The sequence below is a fragment of the Mustela lutreola genome, chromosome 10, assembly GCF_030435805.1.
Source record: "Mustela lutreola isolate mMusLut2 chromosome 10, mMusLut2.pri, whole genome shotgun sequence".
NCBI classification, from domain to species: Eukaryota; Metazoa; Chordata; class Mammalia; order Carnivora; family Mustelidae; genus Mustela; species Mustela lutreola.
This window is the reverse complement of record NC_081299.1, coordinates 39,229,253-39,252,749: the sequence shown is the minus strand read 5'-3', so window position 1 is coordinate 39,252,749 and position 23,497 is coordinate 39,229,253. Positions and strand designations below refer to the sequence as shown.

The 23,497-nt window shown below is 36.5% G+C and overlaps 1 protein-coding gene across 2 annotated transcripts in view; it reads left to right on the top strand.

Annotated features, from left to right (window-relative positions):
• The window catches only part of AGBL4 (AGBL carboxypeptidase 4), a 1,588,908-nt gene that overhangs the window by 282,632 nt on the left and 1,282,779 nt on the right, over nt 1-23,497 (top strand). The gene's annotated exons all lie outside the window — the stretch shown is intronic.

Sequence of the window (23,497 nt, the reverse complement as noted above, 5' to 3'; positions counted from 1 at the left end):
AGTGTCAATGGCATGCAAACAGAGACACTGAGGATACATTGGTCAATAATCAGTGTGTGCTTGATAGAATTAAATTAATTGGACAAACAAGTCAAGAATATACAGTGTGAAACTGGATGACTATGTCTAAGTCGCTATAGCAAGTATTACTTAACTGGTTGGGAGGGTGATGTTAAAGCTCTTTTTTTCCTGAAATTCTATCAATATGATGCCTTTTTTTTTTTTTTTTTTTTTTTGGCTTACACTTTATTCTTTCTTGAGACTCTCATTTTGTATGGAATCAGAAGAGACTCCGAATCGCCAAGGAAATGTTGGAAAACAAAAATAAAACTGGGAGCTTCACGTTACTTGATTTCAAGCTTTACTACAAAGCTGTGATCATCAAGACAGCATGGTACTGGCATAAAAACAGACACATAGACCATTGGAACAGAGTAGAGAGACCAGATATGGACCCTCAACTCTATGGGCAAATAATCTTCAACAGGAAAAAATATACAGTGGAAAAAAGACAGTATCTTCAATAAATGGTGCTGGGAAAACTGGACAGCTATATGTAGAAGAATGAAACTCTACCATTCTCTTACACCGTACACAAAGATAAACTCAAAATGGATAAAACACCTCAACTTGAGACAGGAATCCATCAGAATCCTAGAGGAGAACATAGGCAGTAATCTCTTTGATATCAGCCACAGCAACTTCTTTCAAGATATGTCTCCAAAGGCAAAGGAAGCAAAAGCGAAAAGGAACTTTTGGGACTTCATCAAAATCAAAAGCTTCTGCACAGCAAAGGAAACAGTCAACAAAACAAAGAGGCAACCCACGGAATGGGAGAAGATATTTGCAAATGACAGTACAGACAAAAGGTTGATATCCAGGATCTATAAAGAACTCCTCAAACTCAACACACACAAAACAGATAATCATATCAAAAAGTGGGCTGAAGATATGAACAGACACTTCTCCAATGAAGACATACAAATGGCTATCAGACACATGAAAAAATGTTCATCATCACTAGCCATCAGGGAGATTCAAATTAAAACCACATTAATATATCACCTTACACCAGTTAGAATGGCCAAAATTAGCAAGACAGGAAACAACATGTGTTGGAGGGGATGTGGAGAAAGGGGAACCCTCTTCCACTGTTGGTGGGAATGCAAGTTGGTGCAGCCACTTTGGAGAACAGTGTGGAGATTCCTCAAGAAATTAAAAATAGAGCTTCCCTATGACCCTGCAATTGCCAAACTGTGGAAAGAATAATTTTCTCCTTTTAAATTTTGTGGTGTCTCATGTCTCTTTATAGTCATCTATAACTTATAATTGTCTTTAATATCACAACATTCCATTATTTTTTTCTGAAGCAAGTGTATTTGATAAAATTTTAGTGGCAATGTCATATAGCAGAAAAAACATGGTCTTTGTGATTAGACAAATCTGGGTTAAATTGTCAACTCCACCATGTAGAAGTTATGTGATCTTGACAAATTGCTTCATATTTTGATAGTTTCAGTTTTTTTATTTGAAAAATTTATTTACTCAAAAAGTATTTGTGAAACATATACATCAGCTAGTATGTTAGTTCTTGGGATATACACATGGGGGAAAAAAGTCGTCTTGCTTTCATAAAACTTATGTTCTCTTATGGGAGAGAGATAATAAATAATGGACAAAAAAATAAGTTATATAGCACAGTAGAGGGTTATGAAGCAATGGAAAAAAAGAAAAGTAGGTCAAGATAATAAGAATTGAGGGTAATTGGATGGGGTGGGAGGCAGACTGAATATTAAATAGGAGTCCTTACTATAAGGTAAGATATGCACAAAGTCTTAAGGTACATGGAGTTAGTGCTAAACAATTTGAGAGAAGCAAAGTAGACATTTAATGAAAGTCTCAGAAGTGGAACTGTGCCTAGATATTTCGAGGATCAGTAGGCAGACCAGTGTGGCTGGAACAGAGAACGTAAGGGAGAGTTTATACTAGGAAATGAGTTCAGAGAGGTAGAGGAGGAGGTGGGGTGGCAGATCATATAGTCTTTGGGTAGGTCGTGTATAAGGATATTGGCTTTTACTTTGAAGGAAATGGAGAACTAATGGAGGTTTTGAGTGAAGGAGTAATTAGAGTGATCTTACAGTTTGGAGCGTTCAACAGAGAAGAGACTAAAAAGAGATGTAAGTGTGGAAAGAGGGAGATTTGTTCAGAGGCCATTGCAGTAGTCCCTATTAGAAATAATTTTGGCTTAATATAGATGGGTGGCAATGAAATTGGTGTGAAATGTGGTCTGGGTATAGTTGTATGGAAATAGAACCTACTTTTCAAGGATGTTGTGAGAATTAGAGACAGAATGTATGTTAAAAACACAATGCCTGGCACACTGCATGGCACATAATTTACAGTATATTATCTATAGTTATTAACAAGATATGGAATACCATACAGAATCTGATACAGTCCTTCAGCATAATTGACTTAATCTTTTATTTTTTTGAGTGGGTTTAACTAACATAAAATATTATATTAGTTTCACGTGTACAATATAGTGATTTGACATTTGTGTCCTTTGAGAAATGATCATCACACTGTATCTAGTTACCATCTGTCATTATACAGAGCTAATACAGTATTATCGACTTATTCCCCATGTTGTAAATTACATTACTATGGTTTATTTATTTTATAACTGGAAGTTTGTATTCTTGATTCTCTTCACTAATTTCATCCTCCCCCCACAGCAAACAACAATCTGTTTACTCTATTACTGAGTCTGAGTTTTGTTTGTTTTGTTTTATAGATTCCATGTATAAGTGAAATCATGAGGTATTTATATTTCTTCATCTGATGTATTTCACTTAGCATAATATCATCAAAGTCCATCCAGGTTGCTGTAGGTAGCAAGCTTTCATTCTTTTTTTGTGGCTGAATAATATTCTATTGTGTGTATGTGTATATATAGTGTGTATTTTTTATTGAGGGATGAATGGATAAAAATATGTCATTCATACATCAGTGGACACTTAAGTTGTTTCCATATCTTGGCTATTTTATTTTATTATTATTATTATTCTTAATTTAAATTCAATTTAATTAACATTAGTGTATGATTAGTTTCAAGGGTAGAATTTAGTGATTCATCAGTTACAAATAATACCCAGTGCTCATTACATCAGGTGGCCTCCTTAATGCCCATCACCCAGTTACCTCATTCCCCCATCCACCACCCTTCCAGCAACCTTAGTTTGTTCCCTATAGTTAAGAGTCTCTTATGGTTGGCCTCCCTCAGTTTTTATCTTATTTTATTTTTTCCATCCCTTCCTTTTTGTTCATATGTTTTGTTTCTTAAATTTCACGTTGAGTGAAATCATATGGTACTTGACTCTCTAACGGACTTATTTCAGTTCGCATAATACCTCTAGTTCCATCCATATCATTGAAAATCACAATATTTTATCCTTTTTGATGGCTCTTGTGGACATTGCTGCTATAGACAGTGGGGTGCATGTGCTCCTTCAAATCACTATGTTTGTATCTTTTGGGGAGATACCTACTAGTTCAATTGCTGGGTCATAGAAAGTTCTATTTTCAAATTTTTGAGGAACCGTCATACTGTTTTCCAGAGTGGCTGTACCAGTTTGCATTCCCAAAAACACTGTAAGAAGTTTCCCTTTCTCCACATGCCCAATGACATCTGTTCTTTCCTGAGTTGTTAATTTTAGCCACTCTGACCAGTGTGAGGTGGTATCTCACTGCAGTTTTGATTTGTATTTCCCTTATGATGAGTGATGTTTAGCATCTTTTCATGTGTGTGTTAGTCATTTCTATGTCTTCTTTGGAGACATGTCTGTTCATGTCTTCTGCCCATTTCTTGACTGGATTTTTTGTTTCTGAGGTATTGAGATTGATAAGTTCTTTAGAGACTTTGGATACTAGCCATTGATCTGTCATTTGCAAGTATCTTCTTCCATGCCATAGATTACCTTTTAGTTTTGTTGACTCTTTCCTTTGCTGTGCAGAAGCCTTTTATCATGATGAAGTCCCAATAGTTCATTTATTTTTTTATTTATCAATTTTCAGTTTGTCTTTGTGTATTATGTAAGAGAATGGTCAAATTTCATTTTTCTATACATAGCTGTCCAATTTTCCCAGCACCATTTATTGAAGATACTGTCTTTTTTCCACTGGATATTTTTTACCTGCTTGGTCTAAGGTTATTTGACCATAGAGTTGCAAATCCATATCTGACTCTCTACTCTGTTCTGCTGGTCTGTTTGTCTGTTTTTGTGCCAGTACCATGCTGTCTTGGTGATCATAGCTTTGTAGTAAAGCTGGAAATAAGGCAATGTGATGTCCCCAGTTTTGTTTTCCTTTCAACATTTCCTTAGCAATTCGGGGTCCTTTTGTGGTTCCATACAAAGTTAAGAATTGTTTGTTCCAGCACTTTGAAAAATGACAGTGGAATTTTGCTTGGGATGGCATTGAAAGTATAGATTGGAGCTATAGTAAAGGAATCGATTTTCTAATTTTCCTTTCTATATTTTCATTGTTAGTGTATAGGAAAGTAACTGATTTCTGTGCATTGACTTTGTATCCTGCCATATTACTGAATTGTAGTATGAGTTCTAGTAGATTGGGGTTGGGGTCTTTTGGGTTTTCCATATAAAGTATCATGTCATCTGTGAGGAGAAAGAGTTTCACTTCTTTGCCAATTTGAACACATTTTATTTTATTTATTTTTTTGTTTTGTTTTCTGACTGCTGTTGCTAGGACTTCCTAATACTATGTTGAACAGTGATGAGAGTGGGAATTCTCATCGTGTTCCTGATCTCAATGGGAAGGCTATCAGCTTTTCCCCATTGAGAATGATATTCACTGTGTGTTTTTCATAGAGGGATTTTATGAAGTTGAGGAATGTTCCCTCTATCCATATATTTTGAAGAGTTTTAATCAGGAACAGATGCTGAATTTTGTCGAATGCTTTTTCTACACCAATTGAGAGGACCATGAAGTTCTCTCTCCTCTTATTGATTTGTTCTATTACAGTGATTGATTTGTGAATGTTGAACTGCCCTTGCAACCCAGGGATAAATTCTACCTGGTAATGGCTGATAATCCTTTTAAAGTTCTGTTGGATCCTAATAGCTAGGATGTTGTTGTGAATCATGACATCCATTTTCATCACAGATATTGGTCTGAAATTCTCATTTTTGGTGGGGTCTTTGCCTGGTTTGGTGATCAGGGTAATGCTGGCTTTGACGTTTTCCTTCTGTTTCTATTTTTTGAAACAGCTTCAGGAGAATAGGTATTATTTCTTCTTTGAATGTTTAGTAAAATTCCCCAGGGAAACTGTCAGGTCCTGGGCCCTTGTTTTTTGGGTGGTTTTTGATCACTGCTTCAATCTCATTACTAGATATTGGTCTATTCAAGTTTTCAGTTTCTTCCTGTTTCAGTCTTGGAAGTTTATAGGTTTCCAGGAATGCATCCATTTCTTCTAGGTTGCTTAACTTATTGGCATATTACCTATGGATAATAATTTCTGATTATTGTTTCTATTTCCTTGGTGTTAGTCGTGATCTCTCCCCTTTCATTCATAATTTTATTAATTTGGCCAGTGGTTTATCGATCTTATTGATTCTTTTAAAGAACCAGCTTCTAGTTTTGTTGATGTGTTCTACTGTATCTCCAGTTTCTAACTCATTGATCTCTGCTCTGATCTTGATAATTTCCCTTCTTGTGCATTGGGTTGGCTTAATTTGTTGTTGATTTTCAAGTTCTTTAAGGTTTACACAGAGCTGGTATATTTCGGATTTTAATTTTTTCTTTTCTTTTTTTGGAGTGAGACTGGGATGGCTACGTATTTCCCCCTTAGGAACACCTTTGCCATATCCCATGGGTTTTGGACAATGTGTCTTCATCCTTATTGGTTTCCATGAATTGTTTAAGTTCTTCTTTGATTTCATGGTTGATCCACACATTTTTGAGTAGGTTGGTCGTTAGCTTTCAAGTGTTTGAATTCCTTCCAAACTTTTTCTTGTTGTTGAGTTCCAGTTTTAAATCTTTGTAGTCTGAGAACATGCAGGGAATAATCTCAGTCTTTTGGTATTGGTCGAGCCCTGATTTGTCACCCAGTATGTGGTCTGTTTTGGAGAAAGATTCATGTGCACTTGAGAAGAATGAGGATCTGTTGTTTTAGGGTGAAATGTTCTGTATATATCTATGAGGTCCATCTGGTCCAAAGTGTCATTCAAAGCTCTTATTTCTTTACTGATTTTCTGCTTGGATGATCCATCTATTATTGAGAGTGGCGTGTTAAGATCCCCTACAATTAATGTATTCATATCAGTATGACTCTTTATTTTGATTGACAGTTGGCTTGTGTAGTTAGTTGCTCCCATATTGGCGGCATAATTACTTAAAATTGTTACATCCTCTTTGTGGATAGACCTTTAAGAATGATGTTGGGAGATTTTTGACTATTGACTCAATTTCTTTGGTAGTTGTGGGTCTGTTCAGATTTTTTATTTCTTCTTATTTCAGCTTTGGTAGTTTATATGTTTCTAGGAATTTATTAATATTTTTTAGATTGCCCAATTTTTTGGCATATAGTTGTTAATAATATTCTCTCTAATTTTATTTCTAAAGTGTTGATTGTGATCTTTCTTCTTCTTTTCATGATTTTGTTTATTTGGGTTCTTTTGCTTTTCTTTTCATTAATTCCTGTTAAGGCTTTATATATCTTGTTAATTCTTTCATCAAAACAGTTCCTAGTTTTGTTGATTTGTTCTACTGGATTTTGTTTGTTTGTTTCTGTATCCTTAATTTCTTCTGTAATATTTATTATTCCTCTTCTCCTGCTGGATTTAGACTTTATTTGCTGTTTTTTACCCCCTAGCTCCTTTATGTCAAAAGTTAGGTTGTGTATTTGAGACACAACCTAGTTGAGAAAAGCCTATATTGCTATTGCTATTTTTTTCCCTATTAGGATCATTTTTGCTGCATACCAGAGGTTTTGAAATATTGTTTTCCTTTTTATTTGCTTCCTTGTATTTTCTTAATTTTTTTTGACCCACTCATTCTTTAGTAAGATGTTCTTTAACGTTCATGTATTTGTGGTTCTTCCAAAATTCGTCTTGTGGTTGACATCCTGTTTTGTAGCACTGTGGTCAGAAAATAGGCCTGGTATGATCTCAATCTTTCTGTATAGTTGAATCCTGACTTGTGAACCAGTACGTGATCTATTCTGGAGAATGTCCCATGTACACTTGAAAAGAATGTGTATTCTGCTTCTTTAAGATAAAATGCTCTGAATATGTCTGTAAGTCCATTTGGTTCATTGAGCCATCCAAAGCCATTGTCTTCTTGTTGATCTTCTCCTTAGATGTTCTGTCCATTGTTATGAGTGGGGTGTTAAATGTCCCCTACTATTATTATCAATAATTTTTAAAATTTATACTTTTAGCTGCTCCTGGAGTAGGTGACGTGCTCTAGTGCAAATGCATTGCCCATTCACAGGGGGTTCAGGCTTCGTGTAAGTGGCTCCAGACTACACTAACTGGTGTTGTTTTCTTTCCTGAAGGCTTTCAGGGTTGATCGGCTGGATAAATATGGCAGTGCCCCACTTTCCAGCTCATGAGCTGAAAATTTGTACCTCCCGCTCTTCAGTGAACCCTCAGCAGAAGAGCAATCAATCACTCTTGTCTCTCCAGTTTGCATCAGAACCCTATGTTTACCCTGCCTGTATCTGAGCTCTTTTATCTCCGGCATGTGACTGAATTACAGAATTCGAAATTTTATGGACTCCCACGGCATGGGCCTGTGCTGTTCCTCCCAGGGATGATTTCACCGTGCTTTTGCCTTTTGGTGTATCTGTCCCAGGAAAGCAGTCTAATGGTCCCACAGTAGTTCACAGTTTATGGCAGTAAGAGCAGAAAGCTGGCACCTAGACTTGCTGTTCTCAGCTGGCTCCTATGCTCCTATGCCTAGGAACAGTACAGCATTTAGGCACTACCCATTCTTCTTGCAAACCATGGGATCCACACATCGGTGTCACATCTTGCTTCACCATCTGAACATCTTTAAGGCAGGTATATACCCCACTACCGCAGACTTCTAAGAGTTCCAGTTTTCCACTTTGTTGCTTATAATACTTTGTGGTAGCCTCATTAAGTAAGCTCATTGCCTGCTGCTGTATGCACAGCTATATCACCCTGGATTAAAATCTCTGCACCTCCTACTTTCTAAAAGGTGGTAGATTTTCTACTTTTAGACTTGCAATATTTGTTTTCTCAGACTGCACGTTGATTTCTTGGGTGTTGAGAATGATTTGATAATTATCTAGTTGTATTCAAGGGACAAGACAAACTTAGGGTCCCACTACTCCTCCTCTGCTGTCTTCGTTCCTTCACATATCTTGGCTATTTTAAATAATACTGCAGTGAACATAGGAGTGCATGTATCTTTTCAATTTAGTGATTTCAATTTCTTTTGATATATAACCAGTAATGGAATTGCTGGATCATATGATAATTGTATTTTTAACTTCCATACTGTTTTCAATAGTGGCTGCACAAATTGACATTACCATCAATAGTTCATGAGGGCTTCTTTCTTTAACATCCTAAGCAACATTTTTTATTTCTTACCCTTTTAATGATAGCCTGGTATCCATTTTGATGGGTGTGAGGTGATATATATTGTGAGTTTGATTTGTTTTTCTATGACGATTACCGGTGATAAGCATCTTCTCATGTGCCTCTTGACCATTTGTTTATTTTATTTGGAAATTTTGTCTATTTAGATCCCTGACCAATTTTTAATCAGATTTTTTTTGTAATTGGGTTGATAGGCTTTTTATATATTTTGCATATTATCCCCTTAGCAGATATATGATTTTCAAATACCTTCATTCATTCAGCAGGCTTTCTTTTCATTTTTTTGATGGTTTCCTTAGTGATGCAGAAACTGCAGTTTGATGTACTCCCACTTGCTCATTTTGCTTTTGTTTTCCTTGTCTTTGGAGTCAGATACAAAAAAAAAAAAAAAAACACTAAGATCAGTGTCAAGGAACTTATTACCGATGTTTTCTTCTAGGAGTTTTATGGCTTCAGTCTTAAAGTACTTATGTTTTTATTATTTTCCATATGGTTGTACAGTTTCCCCAGCACTATTTATTGAAGAGACTGTCCTTGCATTGTATAAACCTGCCTCCTTAGTCATAAACTAATAGAACATATGTGTATGGGTTTATTTCTGTTCCATTGATTTATGTGTCTGTTGTTATGGAAATATGATAGTGTTTTGATTACTGGAGCTTTGTAGTATAGTTTGATATCAGGGAGCCTGACACCTTTAAGTTTGTTCTTCTTAAAATTGTTTGGCTAGGGATGCCTGGGTGGCTCAGTGGGTTAAGTCTCTGCCTTTGGCTTGGTTCAAGGTCTCAGGGTTCTGGATCAAGTACCGCATTTGGCTCTCTGCTCGGTGGAGAGCCTACTTCCCCCCATCTCTCTGCCTGCCTCTCTGCCTATTTGTGATCTCTCTCTCTCTCTCTGTCAAATAAATCAATAAAATCTTAGACAAAAAAATTGTTTGGCTAATCAGAGGTCTTTTGTGTTTCCATATAAATTTCAGAAATATTTGTTTTTCCTTTGTAGAATATGTCATTGGAATTTTGATAGGGATTGCATTGAATCTCTAGATGCTTTGGGTATTATCAACATTTTAATAATACATCTAGTCCATGAATGTGGACTAGCTTACCATTTATTTGTGTCTTCTTCAATTTCTTTCAACAATATCTTAAAAATTTTAGAGTGGTCTTTTATTTCCTCAGCTAAGTTTATTCCCAGGTACATTATTCTTTTTGATGAAGTCATAAATGGGATTTAAAAACATTTTTTTTTATTCTGAAACTTCATTATGACTGTATAAAGACATTTTATGTAGACAGAGCTAAGATGGTGGCATAGTAGGAAGACCCTAGGCTTGCTGTATCCCTTAAGCACAGCTAGATAGCTATCAAATCATTCTAAGTACACAAGAGATTGACCTGAGGACTTATACAACAAACTGCAGAAGGAGAGGGAGAGAAGAAGCCACATTGAGGAGGGTAGAAAGTATGGAGAAGTGGTTTTGGGGAGAAATGGATCATGGGTGCTACGGTGGGGTAGAGAGCACTGGTGTTGGAGAAAGATGAGAGAGAGAATGGAATACATAGGGATATGACAAGGAGAATATATCCCCAGAGACATTGGCTAGGAAAATGAGACGGATTAATTTTCACAGGAGTTTTTGCTATCAGTAGGGCTCAAAGACTGTAGTTTTAGAGATCCATGGGCTTGCCTGGGATAGAGATCTGGGGGTACTGCCTTACTCCTGAAGAGAAGGCAGGCAAGCAAGCACAGGGCATATGGCACAATCTGAGGATCACGTGAAGAGACTTCACTCTTATTGGAGTGCATTTTTGAAAGGTGGCATTGCTTCTCCAGGGACAAAAGAGCTGGTGGGTGCCATTTCACTCTCCTGCCCCTCAGTATAGATGCTGAGATGCCTGTTGAGGGCAGCTAACATGGACACTGGCTTTCTTTGCTCCAAATCCAACTACCCCTCTACCTTGGCATGACTGCTTTTCTAGGTTAAAACAGTGCAAGTTCCAGGGCAGGGAGACCCTCTCCTGGAAGACAAGCACAGATCCTGGCCACACTAGGCCAGTAAGGGATGGAATTTTAAAAGTCAGCAGGCTTGGCTGGGATAGAGCCCAAGATGTACTGTGTTGCTCTAAGCAGGCAAACAACTTGGAGACAGACTTTGAAAACTGTGATCTGAAAAAATTGCCTAGAATAAATGAGGGGGAAATTATTCACTCTTCTGGGAGGGCTTCCCTGAGAACAGTAAGCTGGGACTCCCCGCTCCAGGGACCAAGGAACTGGCTGGTGCCATTTCCCTCCCTCCCTCCTTAACATAAACCAACCTCAGTAAATAGTATAGTGTTAACACTGTCTGCCTAACCTAATTACAACAAGTTCCAGTCCATGTGCTGTGCTGGTACTGCTTTTCCTGGGCAAGTGTGCTTAATGACCAGTACAGCAGGCCCTGTTCCCAGAACACCAGCACACTTCCTCCCCCCTCCCCCCAGCCACACACACCCCATATCTACTGACCATAGAACTCTGCAAAGCTTTAGGACTAGTGGAAATAGCATCAGATCTCATGTAACAGGCAGACCAGAGCACAACTAGTTAAAGCTCGCCACTTTCTAGCCAAGGTCCAAACACTGCCCACCACAGCCAAAGAGAATCTCTGCAGATGACTCTCTTGGGGATACAGCAGCCAAAACACAGCAGCAGAGTGCATGAAGCATACACCAGAGACACTTCCTGAACTGCCAGGTGCTGGACATTATATGACCTGCTCATCAAACAATTACTCTCAAGAGCAGGAAACATACAGAATTGTCTAACACAGAGAAGATGATAGAAACCTAGACAACATGCCAAGGAATTCAGCCCAAAAGAAAGGACAAGAAAAGGTCACGGCCAGAGAGCTAATTGAAACAGATATAAGTTATATACCTGATGTAGAATTTAAAGCAATAATCATAAGGATACTCGCTGGGCTTGAGAGAAGCATGGAAGACTTCAGGGAGACCATTACTACAGAGTTAAAACAGCTAAAAAACAATCAGGAGAAATGAAAAATGCAGTAACTGAGATTTGAAATAGGCTGGATGAATTGACCACAAGGATGGAAGAACAGAGGAACCAATAAGTTATAGAAGATAGATTTATGGAAAATAATGAAGCTGAACAAAGGAGAGAAGGAAGAATGATAGATCGCGAGAGTACACTTAGGGAACTCAGTAATTCTGTCAAACATAATACTCCTATCATAGGAGTCTCAGTAGGAGAGAGAGTGGAAAGTGGGGAGAAGGGGTTGTTTGAGGAAATAATAGCTGAAACCTCCCTAATCTGGGAAAGAAAATAGACATCCAAACCCAGGAGGCACAGAGAACTCTCATCAAAATCAACAAAAACAGGCCAACACTAAGACATACTGTAGTTATTTTGCAAAATATAGCTTTAAAGAAAAAAATCCTGAAAGCAGTAAGACAAAAGAAGTCCCTAACTTACAAGGGAAGATAGATGATATTAGCAGCAGATTTCTCCACAGAAATTTGGCAAGCCAGAAGAGAGTGGCACTATATATTCAATGTGCTGAATGGGAAAAATCTGCAGCCAAGAGTACTCTATCCAGAAAGGCTATCATTCAGAATAGAGGAGAGGTAAAGGGTGCCTGGGTGGCTCTGTCAGCTAAGTGTTTGCTCAGGTTATGATGCCGGGGTCCTGGAATCAAGCATCACACGGGCTCCCTGCTCAGTGGGAAGTCTGCTTCTCCCTCTGACCTCTCTTAAATAAATAGATAAAAAATAAATAGATAAAAAATAAATAAATAGATAAAAAATAAATAAATAGATAAAAAATAAATAAATAAATAGATTAAAAAATATTTTAAAAAAGAATATAGAAAGACTATAGTTACTATAGTTATAAAGCAAAGAATTCCAAATCACATCTGAAAAAGGTCAAGTACCAGAATAACATAAAGAACTCTTCAACACAACCATAAAAAGAAAAACAATCCCATTTCACAAAATGGTAAACTAATTTCTTTTTTTAATAATTTTTTAATTTTTTTAATAAAAATATTTGTGTTTTATTAGCCCCAGGGGTACAGGTCTGTGAATCGCCAGGGGTAAATGAATTTCAGTAGGCCTTTCTCTCAAGCAGATAAAGAAATAGCCAGTAAGCCTATGAAGACATACTTTGCATCATTAACCACTGGATAAATGCAAATCAAAATCACATAAAGTAATACACATGAGGATGGATATAAAGATAAGTGTTGTGGAGGATGTGGAGAAACTGGTATCTTCATACATTGATGCTGGGAAGTTAAAGTTTTACATATACTTTAGAGAAGAGTCCAGCAGTTCCTCAAAAAGTTAAATATACAGTCACAATGTAACTCAGAAATTTCCACTTCTATGTGTATTATGTTTAATATCTTAAATTTGAGTGAATTTAAAACATATTCATTCAAAAACTTCTTTGTGACTATTTATAGCACTTTTATTCAAAATAGCCAAATAATGGTTACAACACAAAGGTCCATCAAGAAATAAATCAATAAACAAAATATGGTAAATTTACACAATAGAATACTTTTTGGTAATAAAAAGGAGAAAAGTATTGATACTACAGCATAGGTAAATCTTAAAAATCTGTTCTAAATGAAAGATGCCAGACAAAAAGGCCATATATTATATGAAAATGCATTTATATGAAATATTCTTCATGGATTAATCTACAAGGCCAAGAAGTAGATTAGCGTTTCCCAAGTTTGGTGGGAGAGAAAAATGACTGGTAATGGTTATGAAATTTCATTTTGGCATGATACAGTGTTCTGGAATTAGTGATGATGGTTACACAATCTTGTGAATATATTAAACCACTGAATTGTCCATTTTAAAATGTGAATGGAAGGTCAATCATATGTCATTTAGAAATTAAGTGAAAAAAAGTCATTCAAAAAGATAAAATCAAAGACTTTCACAAAACTGTGGAATAGAAACATCTTGAACTCATTTCTTTCCATAGACACACAAAATCTACAAGCTACATGGCAGATCAGTTCCATCTGAAAAAGAGTTGAAAGATAGATGAACTGCTTCAAGAAAGGATAAGAAGAACACATCAAGATAGGTAGAAGAAGCAGAGGAACCTGTTTCACCAAAACCACACATATGGCACAGTGAGAAACAATGAGGAAGATTTCAGCAGTCTAGTTCTTTTCCAAGAAGAATGATAGATTGGTACCCCTCACCAGGAACCATTTTCCCTGGGATCTGCACTGGAGAGATCAGCCCCCAAACATCAGGCCTAGAAAATGGATGAGACTGAAATCCAACAACCAAAAGTGTTGTAGGAAACAGAGTCCCCTTAGAAAGTGCTTACAAGCTGACTCAATGACCCTGAGAGCAAGTGAAAACACAGCACTTTGTAATGTTCCTAGAAATGTGAAAAGAAATGCACATGACAGTCTAAAAGCATCTGCTTTAGGGGCAGGGAACTATCCCAGCAAATACATGTATTGGGAGATGCAATTTTTGCATTTCCCTCCTACCCTGCTGGCACAGGTAGGCAAGCTAAAACATGGCATGCTCCCACTTACTTGCTAAGACAATATTCTGCAGCATTGCTAAAGGTGGATAGTATGGGCAAATGCTGCAGCACTCACCTACTATCTGGCCGCAGTAGGTGAGCACAAATAGTTGTAGCCCTTTCATACTCCTACCCTAAATCCAACACATGTACACAGATAAGGCACTTGCACACTGCATTCCTGAAGCCCATGGGTACACACAGTCAAAACATACGATGACATATGTGATTCTCACAGTAATGATACACCAAAAACTTATAATAAATACAGAAAAGGCAATGAGAAGGGAAACTAAATATCACTCTAAAGAAAGTCATCAAAACACAAGAGAAGAGAAAAAAAAGAAGAAAGTAGAAGAAAGGACCTATGAAATATCTAGAAAAGAATGAACAAAATGGCAGTAAGTACATACCTATCAATAATTATTTCTAATGTAAAGGGACTAAATTTTTCAAACAAAAGAAATAGAGTGGCTAAATAGATTAAAAACAGAAAACAAACCAAAACAAAAAAACTGTCATCTATAAACTGCCAAGAAAATATTCACTTAAGTTTAAGGACACACCTAGACTAAAAAGTAAAGTAATGGAAAAAGATATTACATAAAAATGGAAACAAAAATAAAGTTGGTTTAACTATACTCATATCAGATTAAAAAAAAACTTTAAATCAAAGAATTTATTGAAAGAGGGGCTCTACATAATGATACAGGGATCAATCAAGCAAGAAGATACATCTATAAATATATATTCACCAAACATAGGAATGCCAAAATATATAAAGCATATATTAACAGTCCTAAGATGAGAAATTAATAGCAATACAATAACAGGAGGAGATTCTAAAACCCCAATTACATCAAAGTATAGATCATCCAAACAGAAAATCATCCATAAACAATACATCTAACTAGATGGATTTACCAGATATATACAGAACATTTATCCAATAGCAAAGAATACACATTCCTCAAAAGTGCATGGGAAATATTTTTCAACACAGCTCATAAGTTAGGTCTTGAAAGAAATCTCATTTCAAAATTATTGAAATCACATCAAACATCTTCTCTGACCACAATGGTATGAAACTAAAATTACAAGATGAAAACTGAGTTGGGGGCACTACAAATGGAGTTAAAACAGCATGTTACTGAACAACTAATAGATACTTAAAAAAAACAAACAAAAAGCTCACAGAGACAAGTGAATATAGAAATAAGACATACCAAAATTTATGGGATGCAATAAAATCAGTTCTTAGAGGCAGTTTCATAGAAATAGAGTCCTATCACAACAAGAGAAATTGCAAACAAACAATTTAACTTTGTATCTAAGTTAACTAGAAATAGAATAAAATAAATCTAATCTTAGTAGAAGGAATGAAATAATGAAAATCAGAGCATAAATGAAATAAATATGACAAAGACAATAGGAAAGATAAATAAAACTAAGAGCTGATTTTTTGGAAAGATAATCAAAAAGGAAAAACGCTTAGCTAGACTCAGAAAAAAAAAAATAAGAGGGGTCCAATAGATAAAGTCATAAATGAGAGAAGGTACAAGTGACACCCACAGAAATACAAAGGGTCATAAGAGACTACTATGAACAACTATACACCATGAATTGGACAATCTAGAAGAATGGATACTCTTAAAAACTTATAATCTTCCAAGACTGAATCATAAAGAAATAGAAATCTGAATAGATCAGTCCCTAGTAAGGAGATTGGATCAGTAATAAAAACCTCCTAACAAAGAAAACTATAGGACTAACTTCACTGACAAATTCTATCAGTGAAAGAACACTTAATACTCATCTTTCTCCAACTCTTCCAAAAAATTGAAATGGAAGAAATGCTTCCAAACTTTTTTGCTAGGCCAGCATTACCCTGATATGAAAATCAGACAAGCACCCCAGAAAAACAAGAAAATTACAAGCCAATATCATTGGAGAATATAGATGCAAAATATAGATGCAAAACTTCAACAAAATGTTAGCAAACAAAATTAAACAATACATTGAAAGAATCATAAACAATGACCATGCAGAATTTACTACTGGGATGCAATGGACAATATGATATATCAACAAAATACAAGATAAAAACCATGTGTCCATCTCAGAGGTTGTAGAACGTGCATTTTACAAAATTCACATCGCTTTATGATTAAAAACTCTCCCAAAAGTGATTATTGAGGGAAAATACCTCATAAAGGAAATATATGACAATCCCATACCTAACATATTATTGAAAGGATCTTCCTCTAAGATATAAAACAAGACGAGGATGGACATTCTCCCCACTTTATTTCAACGTAGTATTGTAAGTCCTAGACAAGAAAAGGAAATAAAAGTTATTGTAATTGGAAAGGAATAAATAAAATTGTCATTATTTTCAAATGAGACAACAGTATACAGTTAGTTTCCCCAAAACACTGTTGGAACTAAAAAACAAATAAATCATAGAATATGAAATTACTAAACAAATTATCTTTTTCAAGTTTTGTTTTAACTCCACTTAGTTAACATACAGTGTAATATTAGTTTCGGTTGTGGAATTTAGTGATTCACCACTTACATACAACAAGTTCTCTTCACAAGTACCCTCCTTAAAATCCTCACCTGTTTAACTCATCACCCCGTCCACTCCCCTCCAATAACCATCATTTCTCCTCTATAGTTACATCTTTTACAGTTTGCCTCTTCCCCCCAACATGTTCATTTGATATCTTTCTTAAATACAATGTATGAGTAAAATTATTTGGTATTTGTCTTTCTCTAACTTAGCACAATACTCTCTAGCTCCATCCACTTGTGCATATGGCAAAATTCCATTCTCTTTTATGGCTTAGGAAATTCCATTGTATGTAAATACCACATTATCATGGTCTATTCATCAGATGATGTACATTTGTGTTCTTCCCTTGATTTGTCTTTTATTGAGAAATCTGCTATAAACATCAGGGTGCATATATCCCTTCAAATTAATATTTTTGTATCCTTTCCATCAATACCTAGCACAACTGTAGAATTGCAGGTACCTTTTTGAAAACCTCCATACTGATTTCCATGGTAGCTACACTAGTTTGCATGCCCACCAACTGTGTAATGTGGCTTTTGTTTCCCTTGCCTCAGAGACCTATCTAGAAAGAACTTGCTACAGCTGATGTAAAAGAGGTTACTGCCTATGTTCTTCTCTAGGATCTTGATGGTTTCCTGTCTCACATTTAGCTCTTTCACCCATTTAAAATTAACTTTTGTGTATGGTATAAAAGAGTCCAGTTGCTTTCTTTTTATTTTTTAAAATTTTTAAAATTTATTTTCAGCGTAACAGTATTCATTGTTTTTGCACCACACCCAGTGCTCTATGCAATCTGTGCCCTCTCCAATACCCACCACCTGGTTCCCCCAACCTCCCACCTCCTGCCCCTTCAAAACCCTCAGATTGTTTTTCAGAGTCCATAGTCTCTCATGGTTCACCTCCCCTTCCAATTTCCTTCAACTCCCTTCTCCTCTCTAACTCCCCTTGTCCTCCATGCTATTTGTTATGCTTTACAAATAAGTGAAATAATATGATAATTGGCTCTCTCTGCTTGGCTTATTTCACTCAGTGTAATCTCATCCATGTTGCTACCAAAGTTGGGTATTCATCCTTTCTGATGGAGGCATAATACTCCATAGTGTATATGGACCACATCTTCCTTATCCATTAGTTGAAGGGCATCTTGGTTCCTTCCACAGTTTGGCGACCGTGGCCATTGCTGCTATAAACATTGGGGTACAGATGGCCCTTCTTTTCACTACATCTATATCTTTGGGGTAAATACCCAGGAGTGCAATTGCAGGGTCATGGGGAAGCTCTATTTTTAATTTCTTGAGGAATCTCCACACTGTTTTCCAAAGTGGCTGTAGCAACTTGCATTCCCACCAACAGTGTAAGAGGGTTCCCCTTACTCCACATCCCCTCCAACACATGCTGTTTCCTGTCTTGCTAATTTTGGCCATTCTAACTAGTGTAAGGTGGTATCTCAATGTGGTTTTAATTTGAACCTCCCTGATGGCTAGTGATGATGAACATTTTTTCATGATGATGAACATTTTTCATACATCCTGTATGTCTTCATTGGAGAAGTATCTGTTCATATCTTCTGCCCATTTTTTGATATGCTTGTCTGTTTTGTGTGTGTTGAGTTTGAGGAGTTCTTTATAGATCCTGGATATCAACCTTTGTCTGTATGTCATTTGCAAATATCTTCTCCCATTCCGTGGGTTACCTCTTTGTTTTGTTGACTGTTTCCTTTGCTGTGCAGAAGCTTTTGATTTTGATGAAGTCCCAAAAGTTCCTTTTCGCTTTTGTTTCCTTTGCCTTTGGAGACATATCTTGAAAGAAGTTGCTGTGGCTGATATCGAAGAGGTTACTGCCTATGTTCTGCTCTAGGATTCTGATGGATTCCTGTCTCACATTGAGGTCTTTTATCCATTTTGAGTTTATTTTTGTGTACGGTGTAAGAGAATGGTCGAGTTTCATTCTTCTACATATAGCCGTCCAGTTTTCCCAGCACCTCCAGTTACTTTCTTTTGCATGTTGCTTATCCAGTTTTTCTAACATCATTTGTTGAAGAGATTATCTTTTTCCCATTGGATATTCTTTCCTGCAATGTCAAATATTGATTGACCATCTAGTTGTGGGTTCATTTCTTTATTTTTCTGTTCTATTCCACTGATTCTATGTGTCTGTTTTGTGCCAGTACCATACTATCTTGATCACTATAGCTTTGTAATATAACATGAATTCTGAATTGTGATGAGTCAGTAAAAGAACCCATGCCAGGGAATCCAAAAGGAATTTATTACAGGAGACTGTTGCTCTGGGTAGCACATACATTTTAACAATATTTCTTCTTCCAATCCATGAGCATGGAATGTTTTTCCATTTCTTTATATCGTCATCACTTTCTTACATAAGTGTTTTATAGTTTTCAGAGTACAGATCGTCCACATTTTAACTTATGTTTATTCCTAGATATCTTATGGTGTTTTGGTACAGTTGTAAAAGGGATCAATTGCTTGACTTCTCTTTCTGTTACTTCATTATTGATGTTAAGAAATGTGGTAGCTTTCTGTATATTGATTTGGTATTTTGAAATTTGCTGAAAAATTTTTTTATCAGTTCTGTTAGTTTTTTAGTAGAGTCTTTGGGGTTTTCTGGATAGCATTTATAACATCATCTGAGAATAGAGAAGTTTGATTTTTTTCCTTGCCAATTTGGGTGATTTTTATTTCTTTTTGTAGTCTGATTGCTGAGGATAGAACTTCCAGTACTGTGTTAAATAAAAATGGTGAAAGTGGACATTTTTGTCTTGTGCTAGAGGGCGGAGGAAGAACTCTCAGTTTTTCCCCATTGAGGATGATATTAAGTGTGGGTTCTTTGTATATGTCCTTTATGATGCTGAGGTATATTCCCTCTATCCCTACATTTTTGAGGGTTTTAGCGTGAACGGATGTTGTGCTTTCCAAGTATTTTTTTTTAATTTTTGCATCTATTGAGAGGATCATATGGTTCTTATCTTTTCATTAATTAATATGGTATATCTAGGAATTTACCCAGTTCTTTCAGATTGTCTGATTTGCTGGCATATAATTTTTTATAATATCATCTTATAATTTTTTGTATTTCAGTGGTATTGTTGTGCTCTCTCCATTCTCACTTGTGATTTTACTTATTCTGTCCCTTTTCTTTTTGATAAGGTTAGCTGGGGTTTATCAATTTTATTAGTTTTTTTTTCCATCGATCTTTTTATTTTTAGTTTCTATATATAATTTATTTCTGCTCTAATCTTCATTATTTCTCTTCTTCTGCTGATTTCAGGCTTCATATGTTGTTCATTTTCTAGCTTCTTTACTTTAGATGTTTGGATAAGTTGAGATTTTTCTTGCTTTTTGACCCAGTATGTAACCCAGAATTTCCCATGTGTACTAGATAAGAATGTGTATTTTGCTGGTTTAGGATGAAATTCTTTGAATATATCTGTAAGTCCATCTTGTCCAATGTGTCATTCAAAGCCATTGTTTCCTTGTTGATCTTCTGCTTAGATGACCTGTGTATTTCCTCTCTTATTATTGTATTATTATCAATGTTTCTTTAAGTTTATTAATTAATTGATATATTTGGCTGCTTCCGAGTTAGGGGTATGTGTGTATATGTGTGTGTGTGTGTATACACTTACATCAAATGTATATATTAAATATATATATATATTTACAATTGTTAGATCTTGTTCAATAGACCTCTTATTATAGTCTTTGGTTTAAAATCTAATTTTTCTGATATAAGTATAGCTAATACAGCTTTTTTTTGATGTCCATTAGCCTGATAAATCGTTCCCCACCCTCTCACTTTTAATCTGGAGGTGTCCTTGGGTGTAAAATGATTCTTTTTTAAGCAGCACATCAGTGGGTCTTGTTTTGTTCTTTTGCCCACATTCTGATATCCTTTATCTTTTGATTGGGTCATTTAGTCCATTTACATTCAGAGTAATTATTGAAAGTTATGAATTTAGTGCCATTACATTACCTGTAAATTAGGTGTTCTTGTAGATTCTCTCTGTTCCTTTCTAGTGTTTGTTACCTTTGTTCTCTCTTTCCTATTCAAAGGGTCCTCTTTAATATTTCTTACAGAGGTGAATTACTGTTTATCAACTCCTTTAGTTTTTGTCTGTCTTGGAAATTCTTTATCTCTCCTTATGTTTTGAATGACAGACTTGCTGTATAAAGTATTCTTGGCTATATATTTTTCCCATTTAGCATACTGAATATTTTCCCTACTCTGTTTTTGTCTGCCAGGTCTGCCGGTAGACAGGTCTGCTGCTAACCTTAAATGCCTACCCTTGTAAGTTAAGGAACTTTTGTCCCTAGTTGCTTTCCAAATTCTTTCCTTATCTTTGTATTTTGCAAGTTTCACTATGATGTATTGTTATGTTGTCCTTTCTTTGTTGATTTTGACTTGGATATGCCTGCTTACTTTGCCAGATCAGGGCAGTTCTCAGCTGTAACTTGTTCAAATGAACTTTCTGCACTTTTTTAATGTTCTTCTTCTTTTGGGACTCCTAGGATATAATACTTCGCTTCACAGAATCTCAGAGTTCCCTAAGTTTACCCTTGTGATCTAATAGTTTTCTCTCCTTCTTTTTTTCAGCTTCATTACTTTCCATAATATTTTCTTCTATAGGACCTATTCAATCCTCTACTTCTTCAATCTCATTGTGATTTTATCCAATCAGTTTTGCATCTCAGTTATAGCATTTTTTACTTTGACCTGACTAGTTTTTAGGCCTTTTTTCTCTGCAATAAGAGTTTCCCTGGTGTCTTCTATGCTTCTCTCAAGTCCAGGTAGTATACACATGACTGTTGTTTTAAATTCTTCTTCAGATATATTGCATTTATCTGTTTTGAGCAAGTCCCTGGCTGTGATTTCTTCTTGAACTTTATTTTCGGGAGTGTTCCTCTTTTTTGTTATTTTGGCTAAGTTTCTGTTATTTGCATGTTGTGAAAGCTTGCTGTGTTTCCTGAATCTGAGTGTAATGCTCTATTAAAAAGGGATCATACATTGTCCAGGGCCTGGCACATCAGGAAGTGTTTCTGGTATATGCTGTGTGTACTCTGCTGTTGTGTTTTTTGCTCTTTCCCACTGTTCAGTTCTCTTCAGAGTTTGTCCTTGCTTGCAGTTGGGAGTGTTTGGGTCTTTAACTAGGTGTGCTTTGATTTGTTTTTTTAAATAAACCTGGACAATAAAAAAGAAAAGAAAAGAAAAAGCCTGATTGAAATGAAAACAAATAAACAAACAAACAAACACAAGAGGAACAAAAACACCCAGAGAATCAAGAAACTAGAAGCCTGTTCCAAAGAAAAAGAAAGAAAAAATGAAAAAAGAAAAAGAAAAATAGAAACCTGATCCAAGAACAAAAAAATGAGAAAAGAAAATGAAACAAACAAACAAAACATACTAACAAAGAACTATAAGCCTATTTCCAAAGGGGGGGGGGAGAAGAAAAAAAAATACAGCTTGCCCTTATTTCCACCAGAATTATAGGTGATGATTTGAAGCTCTGTCTGAGCAGCAGACTTGGTGTATATTGGGTGCTTCCTGTGCTGGTCTTCTGTAGGAGAGCCCTACTTTGTTGGCTCAGAGTCAGTCCTGTCCCAATAAATATGCACTTCCCAGGCACATGGGCATTGAGGTTTGGTGTAAGCAGCTCCTATTTCCACTGGGGCCATTGCGTTGTTCTCTGAAGTAAGACTGCTTTACTGGTGAGGGGAAAATGGCACTACCCGGCTCTCTTGGCGCTGGACAGGAGGTGTCACACCACCCCCAGTGTTCAGGAAGCCCTCACAGAAAAGCTAAGTCTCCTGCTAAGCAGTGCTCCTGCTGCCAAAACTCTTTTGGTTTTATCTTTGGCCTGCGGCTGGGATTCAAAACTCCTATTCCTAAAGGACTGGGCGTTACATGGACCCACTCCCTTCTCTAGGGTATTGCCTCCTCACTGAGCTGTTTCTTGTGTCCTTTTCCCCAGAAAAACAGCCCCAATTCTATGAGGTTCTCAGAATCCATGGTGTAGTACCTCGAAAAGCAATGACCAGATTATCCACCCTCTGCATGTTCCTCTGACCCCTGCAGATGAAAGGCCATTTGCTCACACCTGCAGGGTCTTTTGTCCTTCAGGAGGTATTAAATATACCCTCTTCCAATTGTACTCCAGGAAGGGGACTGTCTTTCTCCAGTGTGACCCAGGAGATCCCTATACTACTTTGTGCACTCTCCAGGCAGTGCCTTCCTTCTCCCTAGAAGCCTGCCACACAGTTCTGCTGTGCATTTCCAAAACCTCAGAATTTGAGTTATACAGGCTGTTTGCAAAAAACCTGTGACACTTAGTTCCTCTGGCTCCTCAGTCCATGGTCTAGAGCTTTCCTTCCCTGTTGGGACCTAGTGCCACTCTCTCAAAACCTCCTTCCTTCTTTCCCTTTTCTCTCCCCATGGGAAGCCTTCCTTCCCTTCCACAGCCTGGCAGTTTTTCTCTCTCCCAGTTCACTTCCACCCAACTCTAGTTTGCCACATTGTCTCTCTCTAGCTATGGAGATCTTTCTTCCAATCCTCAGGTCAATTTCCCGAGTTATCCAAGTGATCTGAACTCAGTGTAGTTATTTTGGAGGGATGAGGAAAGCCCCGGGTCCCCCTACTGCTCTGCCTTCTTAATTTCTCCTCCTAGTTCTGTGTTCTTCTGATG